The sequence below is a fragment of the Prionailurus viverrinus genome, chromosome B4, assembly GCF_022837055.1.
Source record: "Prionailurus viverrinus isolate Anna chromosome B4, UM_Priviv_1.0, whole genome shotgun sequence".
NCBI lineage: Eukaryota > Metazoa > Chordata > Mammalia > Carnivora > Felidae > Prionailurus > Prionailurus viverrinus.
This window is the reverse complement of record NC_062567.1, coordinates 30,815,286-30,832,303: the sequence shown is the minus strand read 5'-3', so window position 1 is coordinate 30,832,303 and position 17,018 is coordinate 30,815,286.

Genomic DNA, 17,018 nt, shown 5'->3' with positions numbered 1-17,018 from the left:
ATTAATGGATTAAAGGATTAAAATCCCTTTAATGTTCTGTTGAATCAAGATTTTGTGGAGAGTTTTGAATTTATATTAGGGATATTGGAGTTTTATTATAGAGCCTTTAAATGACTTTAGTATCAGAGTTATGCTTGCCTCATAAATTAGGTTTGGGAGTGTTTCCTCTTTTTCAATTTTTTGGAAAGTGTGGAATTAATTTAGAAAGAACAAGTGGCATTAATTTCTCTAAATATTTGGTAAAATTCAGCCGCACAATCTTCTGACCCTGGGATTTTCTGTTTTGGAAAGTTTTTGATTACTGATTCAATCTTATTCATTAAGATCATATTTTCCATTTCTTTTTGACAATCTGATAGGTTGTATGATTCATGGATTTTATTCATTTCTTCTAGGTTGTCCAGTTTGTTGATGTATAGTTATTCACAATCTCTTATGATCCTTTGTATTTCTGTGGTATCAGTTTGTATTGTCTTATTTCATTACAATTTTATTTACTTGGGTCCTCTTTTTTTTTCTTGTAGTACCTAATCTTTATTTTGTTTTGTTTTTCTTCTGCTAATCTTGGGCATTATTTTGTTTTCTTTTTCTAGTTCCTTGAATTGAAAGTTCAGTTGCTTATTTAGGATTTCTCTTATTTTTTTATATTTATCAGTATAAACTTCCCCCTTAGTACTGCTTTGGTGGCATCTCATTAATTTTGGTATGTTGTATTCCATTTTGATTGGTCTCAAGATATGTTTTTATTTCCCTTTAGTCAATCAATAAATCAATCATTCTCTGGGTGTTAAGAAGTGTGTTGCTTAATTCCAATATATTTATAAAGTTTTCAGTTTTCCCATTACTGATTTCCAGTTTCATACCATGAAAAAAGTGGTTAAGAAAAGATACTTGGTATGATTTCAGTCTTCGTAAATTTAGTATGACTTGCTTTATTGGCTAACATACGATCATCCTAAGAAATGTTCTGTGTGTACTTGAAAAGAATATGCATTTTACTATTGCTGGTTAGAATATTCTGTGTGTCTGTTAAATCCATCTGGTCTATAGGGTTGTTCAAATTTGCTGTTTTGTTATTGGCTGTTTGTATAAATCTCCACTCTAAGAGTGGGTATTAAACTTCTCAGCTATTATAGTGCTATTTCTTCTTTTAGTTTTATTAATATTCACCTTATATATTCAGGTGCCACAATATTAAGTGCATAAATATTTATAATTGTATCTTCTTGATGGATTGACCCCTTTATTATCATATAAGAACACTCTTTGTCCTTGTGACCATTTTCAACCTAACGACTATTTTACCTATAAATACAGTTACACCTGTTTTTTTTAGGTCACTGTTTGCTTGAAATATCTTTCCTTATCTTTTCACTTTTTTCTGTATGACTTTATAGCTAAAGTAAGCTATTTTCCCGCAGCGTATCACAACTTTTAAATTCACTTAACCATTCTAAGTCTTTTAATTGGAAAATATATCCATTTAACTTCAAAGTAATTATAAGTAAGGACTTACTATTGCCATCTTGTTAATTGCCTTCTATTTATTAGATCCTTTTCCATTGCTTCTTACCTTGCTCCTTTTTTTTCTGTGACATGATGACTGTCAAGGCTGTATTCTTTGACTCCTAAGTCACAATCTTTTGTGTAATTGCTAATGCTTTTTCTTTTGTTACAATGAAGCTTACATAAAATATCTAATAATAATAAAATCCCTTTTTTTAAATCATAACAAATTTAGCATTGAAAGCTTACATTAAACTTTCCACTTTTCCCTCTCCCTACTCACATTTTCTAAAGTTTTACACTTAATTTTCAGTTAGTTAACATAAAGTGTAATATTAAGTTGCGGGTGTACAGTATACAGATTCAACACTTGCATACAACATCTGGTGCTGATTACAACAAGCACATTCTTTTTTTTCCCCAAAAATGACTATTTTATTGCTCAATACTTTGTTTATCTTTCTATTTTTAATTGCAGTACAGTTGGCATATAGTTTCAGGTGTACAACAGTGATTTGACAGAAACATTATAAAGTGCTCGACAAGTGTAGTTACCATCTGGTTGCTGTACAAAGTTATTACAAGGCTGCCTGTGTTAGTTGGTTAAGTGTCTGACTTTGGCTAAGGTCACGATCTCGCAGTTGGTTTGAGCCTCATGTCGGGTTCTGTGCTGACAGCTCAGAGCCTGAATCCCACTCAGATTCTCTGTCTCCCTCCCTCTATGCTCCTACCCTCGTGCTCTCTCTCTATCAAAACTAAATAAACACCAATAAAAATTAAAAATACTATTACAAAATTATTGACATTTCTTATGCTGTATTAGTCATCCCTGTGACTTTTTAAATTTAAATTTTAGTTATCATACAATGCAGTATTCATTACAAGAGTAGAAATCAGTGATTCATTATTTACGTACAACATCCAGTGCTCATGACAAGTGCCTTCCCTTAGTACCCATCACACATTTGTTCATCTCACACCCAGTTCCCTCTCTCAACCCATAGTTTGTTTTCTCTCATTGTCTCTTGCAGGTTGTTTCCCTCTTTTCTCTCCACCAACCCTCACATGTTCAGTTGCTTTGTTTCTTTAATTCAACATATGAGTGAAATCACATGGTATTTGTCTTTTCCTGATTGACTTACTTCACTTAGCATAACACATTCTAGCTCTATCCACATGATTGCAAATGGCATGATTTCATTCTTTTAGATTGTTAATATTCCATTGTGTGTGTGCATGTGTGTGTGTGTATACATATATCTCACAATTCTTTACCTATTCATCACTCAGTGGAAATTTGGGTTCTTTCCATAGTTTGGCTATTGTTGATAAAGCTGCTATAAACACCAGAGTGCATGTACCACTTTGAACCTGTATTTTGTATCATTTGGGTAAATAGTACTGAAATTGTTGTATCATATGGTAGTTCTAGTTTTAGTTCCTTGAGGAAGCTCCATACATTTCTCCAGAGTGGCTCCATCAGTTTTCATTCCTACCAAGAGTGCAAGAGGGTTGGTTCCCCTTTGAATCCTGACCCAAACCTGTTGTTTCTTGTGTTAATTTTAGCCACTCTGACAGATGTGATGTGATATTTCACCGTGGTTTTGGTATTATCATACTACCCTGATGATGAGGGATGTTGAACACATTTTGATGTCTGTTAGCTACCTGGATACCTTTGGAAATGTATCTATTCATGTCATACCCATTTCTTAACTGGATTGTTTTTGGGTGTCGAATTTTCTAAGTTTTTTATGGATTTTTGGATACTAACACTTCATCAGATATGTTATTTGCAAATATCTTCTCCCATTCCATAGATTGCCTTTTAGTTTTGTTAATTTTTCCATCATTGTGCAGTTTTATCTTGATGAAGTCCTAATAGTTCATGTTTGTTTTCATTTCCCTTGAGTCAGACAACATGCCTAGTTAGAAGTTGCTATGGCCGAGCAGAAAGACTTTGCAGGCTCAGTTCTCCTTTCTCACATTTAGGTCTTTAATTCTTTTTTAATTTATATTTATACATGGTGTAAGAAAATGGCCCAGTCATTATTCTGCATGTTGCTGTCTAGATCTCTTAACACAGTTTGTTGAAGTGATTGTCCTTTTTGCATTTGATATTCTACCTTGTTTTGTCAAAGACTGATCTTATAGTTGTGGGTCCATTTGTGAGTTTTATATTTTGTCCCATTGATCCATGTGTCTGTATGCCAGCACCAGAGTCTTTCTTAATGACTACAGCTTTATAGTACAGTTTGAAAAATGGAATTGTGATGTCTTCAGTTTTGTTTTTTCTTATTTCAGGATTGCTTTGGCTGTTTGGAGTCTTTTGTGGTTCCATACAAATTTTAGGATGGTTTGATCTAGCTCTGTGAAGAATGATGGTGGTATTTGATGGGGATTGCATTAAATGTGTAGAATGCTTTAGGTAGTATCCACATTTTAACAATGTTCTTCCAATCTATGAGCATGGAATGCTTTTCCATTTCTTTGTGTCCTCTTCAATTTCTTTCATCAGTGTTCTATAGTTTTTAGAGTACAGATATTTTACCTCTTTGGCTAAGTTTATTCCCAGGTATCTTATTGTTTTCAGTGCAATTGCAAATGAGATCGATTTGTTGATTTTTTTCTCTGCTACTTTGTTATTGGTCTATAGAAATGCAACGGATTTCTGTATATTGATTTTATATCCTGCAACTTTGGTGATTTCGTGTATTAGTTCTAGCAATTTTTTGGTGGAGCTTTTAGGTTTTCTACTAGAGTATCATGTCTTCTGCAAACAGTGAAATTTAACTTCTTCCTTGCTGATTTGGAGCAAGTCTGATTGCTAAGGCTAAGACTTTCAATACTATGGTAAATGGCAATGGTGAAAGTGGACTCATTTGTCTTGTTCCTGACCATCAGGTAAAGGCTCTCAGTGTTCCCCATTTAGGATAATATTAGCTGTGGGTCTTTTGTATTTGACCTTTATGATGTTGTATGTTCCACCTATCCATACTTCGTTGAGGGTTTTTTTTTTAATCAAGAATGGAGACTGTATTTTGTCAAACACTTTTTTCTGCATCTACTGAGATGATCATATAGTTCTTATCTTTTTTCTTTTTTATTAATGTGTGTCATGTTGGTTGGCGAATATTGAACCAGCCCTGCAGCTGAGCAGTATATCCGACTTGATCATGGTGAATAATTCTTTTAATGCAAAACTGAATTTGATTTGTTAATATCTTATTGAGAATTTTTGCATACATGTTCATGAAGAATATTGGCCTGTAATTCTCTATAATGGGGTCTTTTTCTGGTTTTATAATCAAGGTAATGCCAGTCTCATAGAATGAACTTAAATGTTTTCTTTGCATTTTTATTTTTGGAACAGTTTGAGAATACGTATTAAGTCTTCTTTAAATGTCTAGTAGAATTCTTCTGGGAAGCCATCTGGCCATTTTATATTTGTTTGTTGTTTGTTGGGACATTTCTGATTACTGATTCAATTTATTGGCTGGTTATGAATCTGTTCAAATTTTCTATTTTTTCCTGTTTCATTTTTGCTCTTTTGTATATTTCCAAGAATTTATTCATTTTTTTCCAGGTTGCCTACTTTGTTGGCATATAATTTTTCCTAATATTGTCTAAGAATTGTGTGTATTTTTGTGGTGTTGATTGTGATGTCTCCACTTTTATTCATTTTATTATTTAGGTCTTGTTCTTGATAAGTCTGGCTATGGGGTTTTCAATTTTATTAATTCTTTTGAAGAGTCATGTCTTAGTTTTGTTGATCTGTTCTACCTTTCTGTTGCTGTTGCTTTTATAATGTTTATTTCTGTGGTACTCTTTATTATTTCCCTCCTGCTGGCTTTAGAAATTATTTGCTGTTCCTTCTCTAGATCCTTTAGGTGTAAGGTTAGGTTTTGTATTTGAGATATTTTTTGTTACTTGAAATAGGCCTGTATTGGAATTATACTTTCCTCTTAAATTGCCTTTGCTGCATCTCAAGGACTTTGGACTGTCATGTTTCCATTTTCATTTTCATTTGATTCTATTTTTGTATTTCCTCTTTAATTTTTTGGTTAACCTATTCATTCATTAGTAGGATGTTCTTTAACCTCTAAATGTGGTTTTTCCAATTTTTTTCTTGTGGTTTACTTTAAGTTTCATTGTGTCTTAGTCTGTAAATATGCATGGTGTGATCTCAGTCTTTTTGTACTTGTTGAAGGCTCATTTGTGACCCAGTATGTGATCTATTCTGGAAAATATTCTGTGTGAACTCTAAAATAATGTGTATTCTGTTGCTTTAGGATGGAATGTTTTGAATATATCTGTTAAATCTATCTTATCCAGTGTGTCATTCAAAGCCGCCTTTTTCCTTGTTGTTTTCTGCTTAGATGATCTGTTAATTGCTGTAAATGGTGTGTTAAAATCCCTCACTATTATTGTATTAATTTTAACGAGTTTCTTTATGTTTGTTATTAATTGATTTATATATTCGGGTTCTTCCATTTTGGGTGCATATTTACAATTATTAGATCTTCTTGATTGATAAGTCCCTTAATCATATTATAATGCCCACCCACATTTCTCGTTATAGTCTTTGGTTTAAAATCTAATTTGATATAAGTAGATTTTATTTTGATATCCATCAGCATGATAGATGTTTCTTTATCCTATCATTTTCAATCTTCTGATGTCTTTAGGTCTAAAAGTAGTCTCCTGTAGACAGTATATAGATGGGTCTTTTTTTTTTAATCCATTCTGATACACTCTGTCTTTTGATTGGAGCATTTAGTCCACTTATAATCAGTGTGATTTTGAATTTTTGTCATTGTTTCACCTGATAATTTGGAGTTTCTGGTGATGTTCTCTGTTCTTTTCTAGTCTTTGTTCCTTTGTTTTTGTCTGGGAAACTCTATCTCTCCTTTTATTTTGAATTACAGCCTTGCTGGATAGAGCATTTCTGGCTGCATATTTTTCTCATTCAGCACATTGAATATATCATGCCTCTCCCTTCTGGCTGACACATTTCTGGGACATATCTCCTGTGAACTTGACCTGTCTTCCCTTGTAGGTTAAGGACTTTTTTCCCATTGCTGCGTTCAGGATTCTTTCTTTTTGTGTGTATTTTGTGTTTTCGACTATGATATTCCCTGGAGATGAGTGGCTTTTGTTGAATTTAATGGGAGTTTTCTCTGTGTCCTTTCCCAGATTAGGGAAGTTTTCAGCTATAATTTTCTCACATAAACCTGTCCCCTTTTCTATCTCTTCATCTTCTGGTATTCCTATGGTACAAATGTTATCCCATTTTAATAAGTCGCTGAGTTCCCTGTCTACCTTACTGATCCATTACCTTTGTTTCTCTCTTCTTTTCAGCTTCATTATTTTCCATAATTTTATGTTCTATATCACTAATTCATTCCTCTGTTTTGTTCATCCTCACTGTCATGGCATCCATTCAGGATTTCATCTTGATTATAGAATTTTAATTTTTTCCCTGTCTACACTTTAACTGTTTTATCTCTGTAGTAAAGGAGTTTTCTAATGTTTTCTATGATTTTTTTTCAAATTCAGCTAGAATCCTTATAATTGAGGCTTTAAATCTATTTTGGACATCTTATATCTGTATTGATTATATCCTTGGCTATGATTTCTTCCTGCCCATTCATTTGGAGTTACTTACTCCACATTGTTTTTTGCAGGAAATAATAATAGAATAAACTTAAAATTAAAAAAAACTTTAGCGACACCTGGGTGGCTCAGTTTAAGCATCTGACTTCGGCTCAGGTCATGATCTCATGGGTCATGGGTTTGAGCTTCACATTGGGCTCTGTACTGACAGCTCAGAGCCTGGAGCCTGCTTCAGATTCTGTGTCTCCCTCCCTCTCTGTCCCTCCCCTGTCATGCTCATGCTCTCTCTCTCTCTCAAAAATAAACATTAAAAAATATATATTTTTTTTATTACAAAAAATTGGGTCAGTTAAGCATCTGACTCGATCTCTGTTCAGGTAATGTTCTCACAGTTTGTGGGTTTGAGACCTGCATCAGGCTCTGCTTGATAGTGTGGATCCTGCCTGGGATTCTGTTTCTCTTGCTCTCTTCCCCTCCCCTGGTGTCTCACTCTCTCTCTCAAAATAAATCAATAAACTTTAAAAAAAATAAATCAAATGAAAGAAGACAGATCCTAGGTGTATTTTGGTCTGCTTGTTAAAGTAAGCTTGATAGAAAAAAGAAAAAAGAGAAAAAATACAAAATTAAAACTTAAAAAAATAAATGAAACAAAATAAGTAAAATAAGATAAAATAAAGTTTGCTTTTTCTGTATCCAAGAAACAAAACCGAAATAGAAGAAAACAAACAAAATAACCTAAAGGAAGCTAGATTCAGTTTCCTCTAGAGCTGAAACTTAGCACTCTATCATCAGTAGACAATGAAAGGGATTTTTGCCAGTGTCAGAGAGGCCTGCTGCTCTGATTCTCAGGCTGAGTTGTGGGTAGTGATGTGCCTATAAGGCACAGCTTGTTGTAGGGCTCTATTCTCCAATTGGTGGTATTATTTAGTTCACTGACATCCATTAGTGCTGGTGGGCTAGTGGGGTAAATGGCTTCACTCCTTTAATCTTTGGGGTAGGTAGTTCATACCCTCACAGAGGCATGATCAATCTCCCCTTCTGTGTCCCTTGTTTCCATCAGCTCCCCACCTTTACCCTATTTGTGTGCAGACTGTCCACATGCCAGGTAATGTCTCCCTCCAGATTTTTATCTCAGGCACAGTTTTGTGTCAAATCCCCACACTTCAGAGAATCCTGTGGGTTGGATCCATGCTGATTTGATGAGAAAGATTCTTGTCACACTGTGGCTGGTATGAGCTTATCCCAGAAAATGGTCATGCAACTGTGCAGGGGCAATGTCTCAGAGTTTATAATAATAAATCACAACACACAGCTGGTGATAGGTTTTGCTGCCCTCACCTGGCATCTTTGTTCCTATATTGCTGAATGGTGCAGTGCTATGACTCCCACTGGGTCTTTTGCCCATGGATATGCCTTAATACCTCTACCAAATGCACTCCAAGCAAGGAAACCACTTCTCCCTGTGTTACCCAAGGGATCTTTAGACCACACTGCTGGCGCCTGAGGCTCTGCTTTGCTTCCTTTTTGAAGCAACACCAGGCCCTGAGCTCTGAAACTTCAGACTGTGCCCACTGTTTATAAAAACTGGCAGTATTGAAATTACCACAGTTCCAATTATCCATAAAGTACATCTCATTGTTAGTCCCACAACTTGTCTTAAAGTTGTCAGGCATTATTAATTTCAATGAGATCTGAAAGCACAGTTCCCATAATCTTGCTTGAATATAAAGAACCCATGTTTTTGCTACTCCACTGTTGAGAAATGTTTGTTATTGTTAGAAAATGTATTAAACTCATAGAAAACAAATGTCTATTGCTATCATGAAACTGTGCTGGACTATTAATCCCTGCTTTGGGCCATTAATAAAATTAGTGCAAAAAAAGCTATAGGTGAGTAAAGAGAGCTGGGTTTTCATTTTCTGGTCACTATTTTTTAATGTTTATTTTTGAGGGAGAGAGAGAGAACAAATGGGAAGGAGCAGACAGAGTGGGAGACAAATGATCTGAAGCAAGCTTCCTGATGACAGCAGAGAGCCCAATACAGTGCTTGAACTTACAAACTGAGATCATGACCTGGGCCAAAGTTGGACATTTAACTGAGTCACCAAGGCAATCCTCTGATCAATAATTTTTTTAAGTGTTATATTTTTGTTCGGAACTCTATAAATTTATGACTTTTTTGAAAATATGACTTGGGTTGCAACCATGATAACCAGTGCCAAGGTTTTATGTTCAGTATATAAAGAACAATGACATTATTACTACAGATTTTTACTTCCTGGGTATAATGCATAATATTTAAACATTTAACTGAAGTTAAAGTGTTTAGGTTCCCAGAAGAAATTCCCCATCACTGCCAAATACAATTTACTTCCTTTTTTGTCATTTGTCTTGAAACTTGTTTTTGTTGTTGGATTTAAAAAAGTGGTTTAGTTGTAACTGTATTCTTAAATTGTGTAAAATATTTATTTTAAAATAATTGTTTTCTCTTCTGAAAATGATGTAAATTCCTAATTAATGCCTACAAAGAAAAGAGTAATGATACTTAAACACTGTTGTTCTTAGACTGATAATCAGGTTTTTATTTTCATTGATGAATCTATATATCAGTTTAACTTTTGAACAGACTCAAGTGAATGAAAAAAAGTTGAAATGAAAGAAATGGGAATATTGTGGACAGTAACATACAGAGTCATGGAAGTGACAAAATAGAAAAATTTATAAATAACATACCAAAAAAGCCCCATTTCACAGTTTCTCCTGAACCCCAAACTACAAATTACCAAAAGTCACACAATTTAGTATCATCCACTCTGTGAAAAAAAGTATTGTAAAGGAATCTTTGTTTCTTATGGCCTTAAGAGCAGTACTATAATACATAGCTACTCAACGGAAAATGCAACAAGTCTTCAAACACAGATAGAAAGTGTTTCATCATTGTACAAATTTCAAGTTGGTTTAAGGGAACAATGATTGGCACTGAAGTTGCTGAAGAATATAGATTTTAGGAACTATCAAACACAAGCTCTTTCTAAGACAAAGCCATGTATTCATCATAAATGGCTGTGAATTAAATACAAATTGAGTAGCATAAGAATAATACTGTCAAAGAAAAGAGAAGTTTCAGATAAATGAGTGAAAGTGGAAATCAAATTTCATAAAGCATTATGTCATATTTTAACACTTTCCTTTAAAAGATAGTAATTAAGACAAGGAGCTCTAGACATAATGCTACAATTTTTTCTCTTGGTCCATCTTTCCCTTCTAAAAGTAGAGGAAACTAATTTCATTAAAACAATAGTCCACAGAAAAGGATTTAAGTTAACATTCATACAAATTTAACATATAAGGAAAAGAAAAGGAGGATATTATTATCTCTACAGACAAAGCAGAAAAACATCGTTTTTGAAATGGTAAAAGTTGTAACCATTTCAAGTAAGTTTAAGTGATCCAAAGAAATCAAGAAAATATCAAAAGCTATTTTAAAAACATCAATAATAATTAGAAAGACATATATGATCTGATTGAAGAAAAAAAGACCCAAAATAGTAACAAAAATTTTAAAAATGAAGCAAAATTAGAAAAGTACCAATAATGTAACAAATATTTTCAGAAATGACTAAATTAGAAATGAAATGAAAAGAAGTAATACAAGAGATAATGCCATATGATATATAAATATAAAGGAACATTTTCAAACTCAAAATAACAGTGTTTGATAAAGTCTTAGAGATAAGACACTAAGATATGTCTCATAGGAGAACCTAGAGAAAAAAAAACTAAAACAATGAATAAGGACGGGGCACCTGGGTGGCTCAGTCAAACATTTGACTTCAGCCCAGGTCATGATCTCACAGTTGGTGGGTTTGAGCCCCACATCGGACTCTGTGCTGACAGCTCAGAGCCTGGAGCCTGCTTCAAATTCTGTGTCCTCTCTCTTCCTCCCCTGCCCATGCTGTGTCTCTCTCAAAAATAAAATAAACATTTAAAAAATCTAAAACAATTAATAAGGACAAATATTAAAAATTATAGTTCAATAAAACTTACCAAAAATAAAACAACTTGAAAATGTATGGTGAAAGAACACACTGTATTCCTTGGAAAATTTTCTACTACAGCCAACACCAAAATATACTATAATAAAATAATAAAACCTTAAAGAGAAATCCAAATAGAATCATTTCATATTTAGGCAAAATAGACCAAGTCAGATAAGAGTGAAAGCAAATTATATTGTCATCATTCTTTTTAATAATGGTGATACTCATGGAAAAAAGTTGTGTTTGTAATTTGTATTTAGCCCAACTGTTCAGACAAAACTGTTTTAAAATTTGAATACTTTTCTTCTGTGTTCTTCCTGAGGAATCTACAAGTGGACAGTTTTCAGACAAATGACATGACCGGTAAGGAAACAATATAACATCTGTTGTATTTGGTTTAAAATAGTTGGCATGTCAAAGATTTTTCCTGTTAAGCAAGGACTTCAAAGATGAGATGCAATGGAACAACAATAAAGTATCAAAGTAACATTGGAGAAAAACATCTTTTATTCAATCAATAATGTGGCTATAGGAAGCTGCTGAGGTGTTTAGTGTTTAGTGCTAAAACAGCTAAGTCATGAACTGTCTGAAACAGATGTACTTAGCTGATATATTCAAAACTTTCCATCCTAAAGCAGCAGAATACGCACTCTTTACAAGTGCACATGGGACATTCTCCAGACTAGATTGCATAAAGTCACAAATCAGGCCTCAAAAAGTATAAAAAGACTGAGACATACCATGTATCTTTTCTGACCACAACACTACAAAACTTGAAGTCACCCAAAAGATAAAATTTGGAAAAGATCACAAATATATGGATGCTAAATAATATGCTACCAAACAATGAAAGGGGCAACAAGGAAATCAAAGAAGAAATTAAAAAAATATATGGAAACAAATGAAAATAAAAACATATTGATCTAAAACCTTTGGGATGGAACAAAAGCAGTCTTAAGAAGAAAGCATATAAAAAGGTAGGCATATCTCAAGAAGAAAGAAGAATCTCAAAGAAACAACCTAACGTTACACCTAAAGGAGCTAAAAATAATAAGTTAACACTAAAGCCAGCAGAAGGAAGGAAATAATAAAGACTAGAGCATAAATAAATGATATAGAAAAATAAAAAACCAGAACAGCTCAATGAGTCCAGAAGCTGGTTCTTTGAAAAAATTAATAAAATTGCTAACCCCCTAGCCAAACTTATCAACAAGAAAAGATAAAGAAACCAATATATAAATATCACAAATTAAAGAGGAAAAATCACACCCAAAAACATCACATAAATATAATTTTAAGAGTATTATGACGAGCTATCTGCCAACATATTGGAAAACCTGGAAGAAATCGATAAATTCCTAGAAACATATAAACTACCAGAAGTGAAAACAGGAGACATAGAAAACGTGAACAGACTAATAACCAGCAAAGAAGTTGAATTAGTAACAAAAAACTTTCAACAAACAAAATTCTGGGTTCAGAAAGCTTCACATGTGAACTCTCCCAGACATTTAAAGACGAATTAACACTATTCTTTTTTTTTTAATGTTTATTTATTTTTGAGAAAGAGAGAAAGAGAGAGGGAGTGAGAGCACTGGTGAGAGGCAGAGAGAGGGAGACACAGAATCTGAAGCAGGCTCCAGGCTCTGAGCTGACAGCTCAAACACGGGGCTCAAACTTGCAAACTGTGACTTGCAAACTCATGACCTGAGCTGAAGTTGGACGCTTAAATGACTGAGCCACCCAGGCACCCTGAGTTACCACTATTCTTATCAAGCTATTCCAAAAAATAGAAACAGAAGGAAAACTTCCAGACTCATGAGTCCAGCATTACCCTGGTATGAAGACCAAAGACGTCACTAAAAAAGAGAAGTACAGGCCAAAATCCCTGCTGAACATGGATGCAAATATTCTCAACAAAATACTAGCAAACTGAATCCAACAGTACATTAAAAGGATCACTCACCAGGGTCAAGTTGGATTTTTTCCTTGTCCACCACTGTGGTTCAATATTTGCAAATCAGTCAACGTGATATAGCAAATTAAAAGAAAGGACAAGAACCAATGATAGCTTCAATAGCTGCAGAAAAAGCATTTGACAAAGTACATCAATTTTATTTAAAAAAAACCCTCCACAGAGTAGGGTTAGAAGGAAAAGATATCAGAATCAAAAAGCCATATATGAAAAACTCACAGATAATATTATCCTCAATAGGGAAAAACTGAGCGATTTTCCTCTACTGTTAGTAATAAGAAATGGATGTGCCCTTTCACCACTGTTTCTTAATATATTCTAGTCATAGAATTCAGACAAAAAGTATAAATAAATACTATCCAAATCAGCAAGGAAATAGTCAAATATTCACTATTTGCAGATGACATGGGTTTTGTTGAAAACCCAAAGACTCCAACAAAAAATTGCTAGAACTGATACATGAATTCCATAAAGTTGTAGGATACAAAATCAATGTAGAGATATCTGTTCCATTTCTATACACTACTGATGAAGAAGCAGAAAGATAAACCAAGGAATCAATTCCAATTATAATTGTACCAAACATCATAAGGTATCTAGGAGTAAACCCAATCAAAATTGTGAAATAACTGTACTCTGAAAATTGTAAAACACTCATGAAAATAATTGAGGATGACACAAAGAATGGAAAAACATTTCATGCTCATGGCTCATGGATTGGAAAAATTATTAAAATGTCTACACTATCCAAAGCAGTCTACAGATTTATTTCAATCCCCATCAAAATGCCACCTGCATTTCTCACAGAGCTAGAAACATCAATCCTAAAATTTGTATGGGACCACAAAACACCATGAATAGCCAAAGCAATCTTTAAAAAGCAAAGATGGAGGCATCACAATTCCAAACTTCAAGACAAATAGAACAAATGGAACAGAACAGAAAATCCAGAAACAAACCCACAAGTTTATGTTCAAGTAATCTTCAAAAAAAGCAGGAAAGAATAACCAATGGAAAAAATATAGTCTCTTCAATAAACGATGTTGGAAAACCTGGACAGCAACATACAAAAAAAAAAATGAAACTGGATCACTTTCTTACATCATACACAAAAATAAATTCAAAACGGATGAAAAACCTAAATGTGAGATAGAAGACCATCAAAATCCTAGAGGAGAAAACAGGCAGTAACCTCTTTGACATCAGCTGCAGCAATTTCTTACTAGATATGTCTCCTGAGGCAAGAGAAACAAAAGCAAAAATGAAGAATAGGGACTTCATCAAGATAAAAATCTACACAGCAATCAGCAAAACCAAAAGTCAACCTTTGTAATGGAAAGATATTTGCAAATGACATATCTGATAAATATCCAAAATATATAAAGAATTTAGCAAACTCAACACCCAAACAACCCAGTGAAGAAATGGGCAGAAGACATGAATACAAATTTTTCAAATAAGACACAAAAATGGCTAATAGGGACATGAAAAGATGCTTAACATCACTCACTCTCAGGGAAATTAAAATCAACACTACAATGAGATATCACCGCACATCTGTCAGAAGGGCTCAAATTAACAACACAGGAAACAACAGATGTTGGCAAGGAAGCGAAGTAAAGGGACCCCTCTTACACTGTCTGTGGGAATGCAAACTGGTGCATACACTGTGGAAAATAGTATGAAACTTCATCAAAAAGTTAAAAATAGAACTATCCTATGACGCAACACTTGTACTACTAGGTATTTACCCAAATGACACAAAAATATTCAATCAGAGAAAGAATGCACACTGATGTTTATAGCAGCATTATCAAAAACAGTCAAATCTGGATGGGTGGGAAAATAGCGGTGTAGGAGGACGCTGGGCTCACCTCATCCTGCTGATCAGATCCCACCCACATCTGCCTAAATAACACAGAAAACCACCAGAAGCCTAGCAGAATAGACTCCCCAGAGCCAAGCATAGACATGAGGCCCACAGAAGGTAGGAATGGTGGACAGGTTGTGTGTGCTACATGAACTGGTGGGAGGGAGCCAGGGCAGTGGAGGGGCAGCCCCCCAGAAAGGCAAGAATTTAGAATGATAGTCATTAAAATTAGTCGTTGGGCTTTAAAAAAGCATACAGGACAGCAGAGAATATATTGCTACAGAGATCAAGGGACTAATAGTCATGAGGAAGTAAAAATGCTATAAATGAGGTACAAAATAAAATGGAGGCAGGCATAGCATGGATTGAAGAAGCAGATTGAAAAAGCCTGAAAATGTCTGGCTTGCAAAAAACAGAGGGGCCAGATCCGTGAGTTCTGACAGCCAGCAGGACTTAACATCTAGAATGTTAAAAGTCAATAGCTCTGCTCTTAGAGAGTGGAGAAGGTGAGAGGACGCCGGGAGGGAAAGTTCTTGAGCCCCGGAAGACAGAGCTCAGCTTGGCAGGGGAACAAAGACGCTGGCAAGTGCTATTTCCCTCTCCCACCCCCAGCCAAAATTCCGAAGGAAATCAGTTCCCGTGACTGAACTTGCTTGCATTGTGCAAATGCCCAATGCTGTGCTTCTGAGGATCCATCCGGCCAATGGACCTGCCTCCCTCCTGATACTGCAGGGTCCCTTCTGAAGGGGACCACCAACAGCAAAGCTAGTTAGGCCTGTCCCTCCTGCCCCTGTGCACCCTGCGGATCCATCCCATCTAATACACCCTTGGCCACATCCCATCAAAGCAGCACCACAAGCCAGGAAATGTGCAAGTAGCCCAGACAGGGGCCACACCACTCCACAGAGTCCAGCCTCTGGGAGAGGGGAAGATAAGGTACACACCAGTCTGACTGTGGCCCGGCCCACCAACACATGTTACTCCAAACAACACAAAGCAAGTGCCGTGAACTTTGGCACCACCCCAGGGACTATCCAAAATGACGAAGCAGAAGAACTCTCATCAAAAGAAACTCCAGGAAGTAGCGACAGCTAACGAATTGATCAAAAACTATTTAAGCAATATAATGGAGCAAGAATTTAGAATAATAGCCATAAAATTAATCACTGGGCTTGAAAAAAGCATAGAGAACAGCACTCTATTGCTACAGAGATCAAGGGACTAAGAATTAGTCATGAGGAGCTAAAAATGCTATAAATGCGCAAAATAAAATATAGGCGACCATAGCACAGATTGAAGAGGCAGAGGAGAGAATATGTGAATTAAAAGATAAAATTATGGAAAAAGAGGAAGCTGAGAAAAAGATAAAAAAATCCAGGAGTATGAGGGGAGAATTAGAGAACTAAGTGATGTAATCAAACAAAACAATATCTGTATCATAGGAATTCCAGAAGAGAAAGAGGGAGAAAAGGGCTGAAGGTGTACTTGAAGAAGTCATAGCTGAGAACTGCCCTGATGGGGGAAAGAAAAAAACATTGAAATCCAAGAGGCACAGAGGATTCCCTTGAGACACAACTTGATCTTCTGCACAACATATCATAGTGAAACTGGCAAAATACAAAGATAAAGAGAAAATTCTGAAAGCAGCTAAGGATAAACAGGCTCTAACTTATAAAGGGAGACACATAGGACTACTGGCAAACCTATCCACTGAAACTTGGCAGGCCAGAAAGGAATTGCAGGAAATCTTCAATATGATGACAGAAAAAATATGCAGCCAAGAATCCTTTATCCAGAAAGTCTGTCATTCAGAATAAAAGGAGAGATAAAGGTCTTCCCAAACAAAAACTGAAGGAATTAATCACCACTAAACCAGCCCAAGAGATCCTAAGGGGGATTCTGTGACTGAAATGTTGCAAGGACCAAAGTATGAGAGATATCACTACAAGCATAAAACCTACTACATCACAATGACTCTAAACCCATATCTTTCAATAATAGCATTGAATGT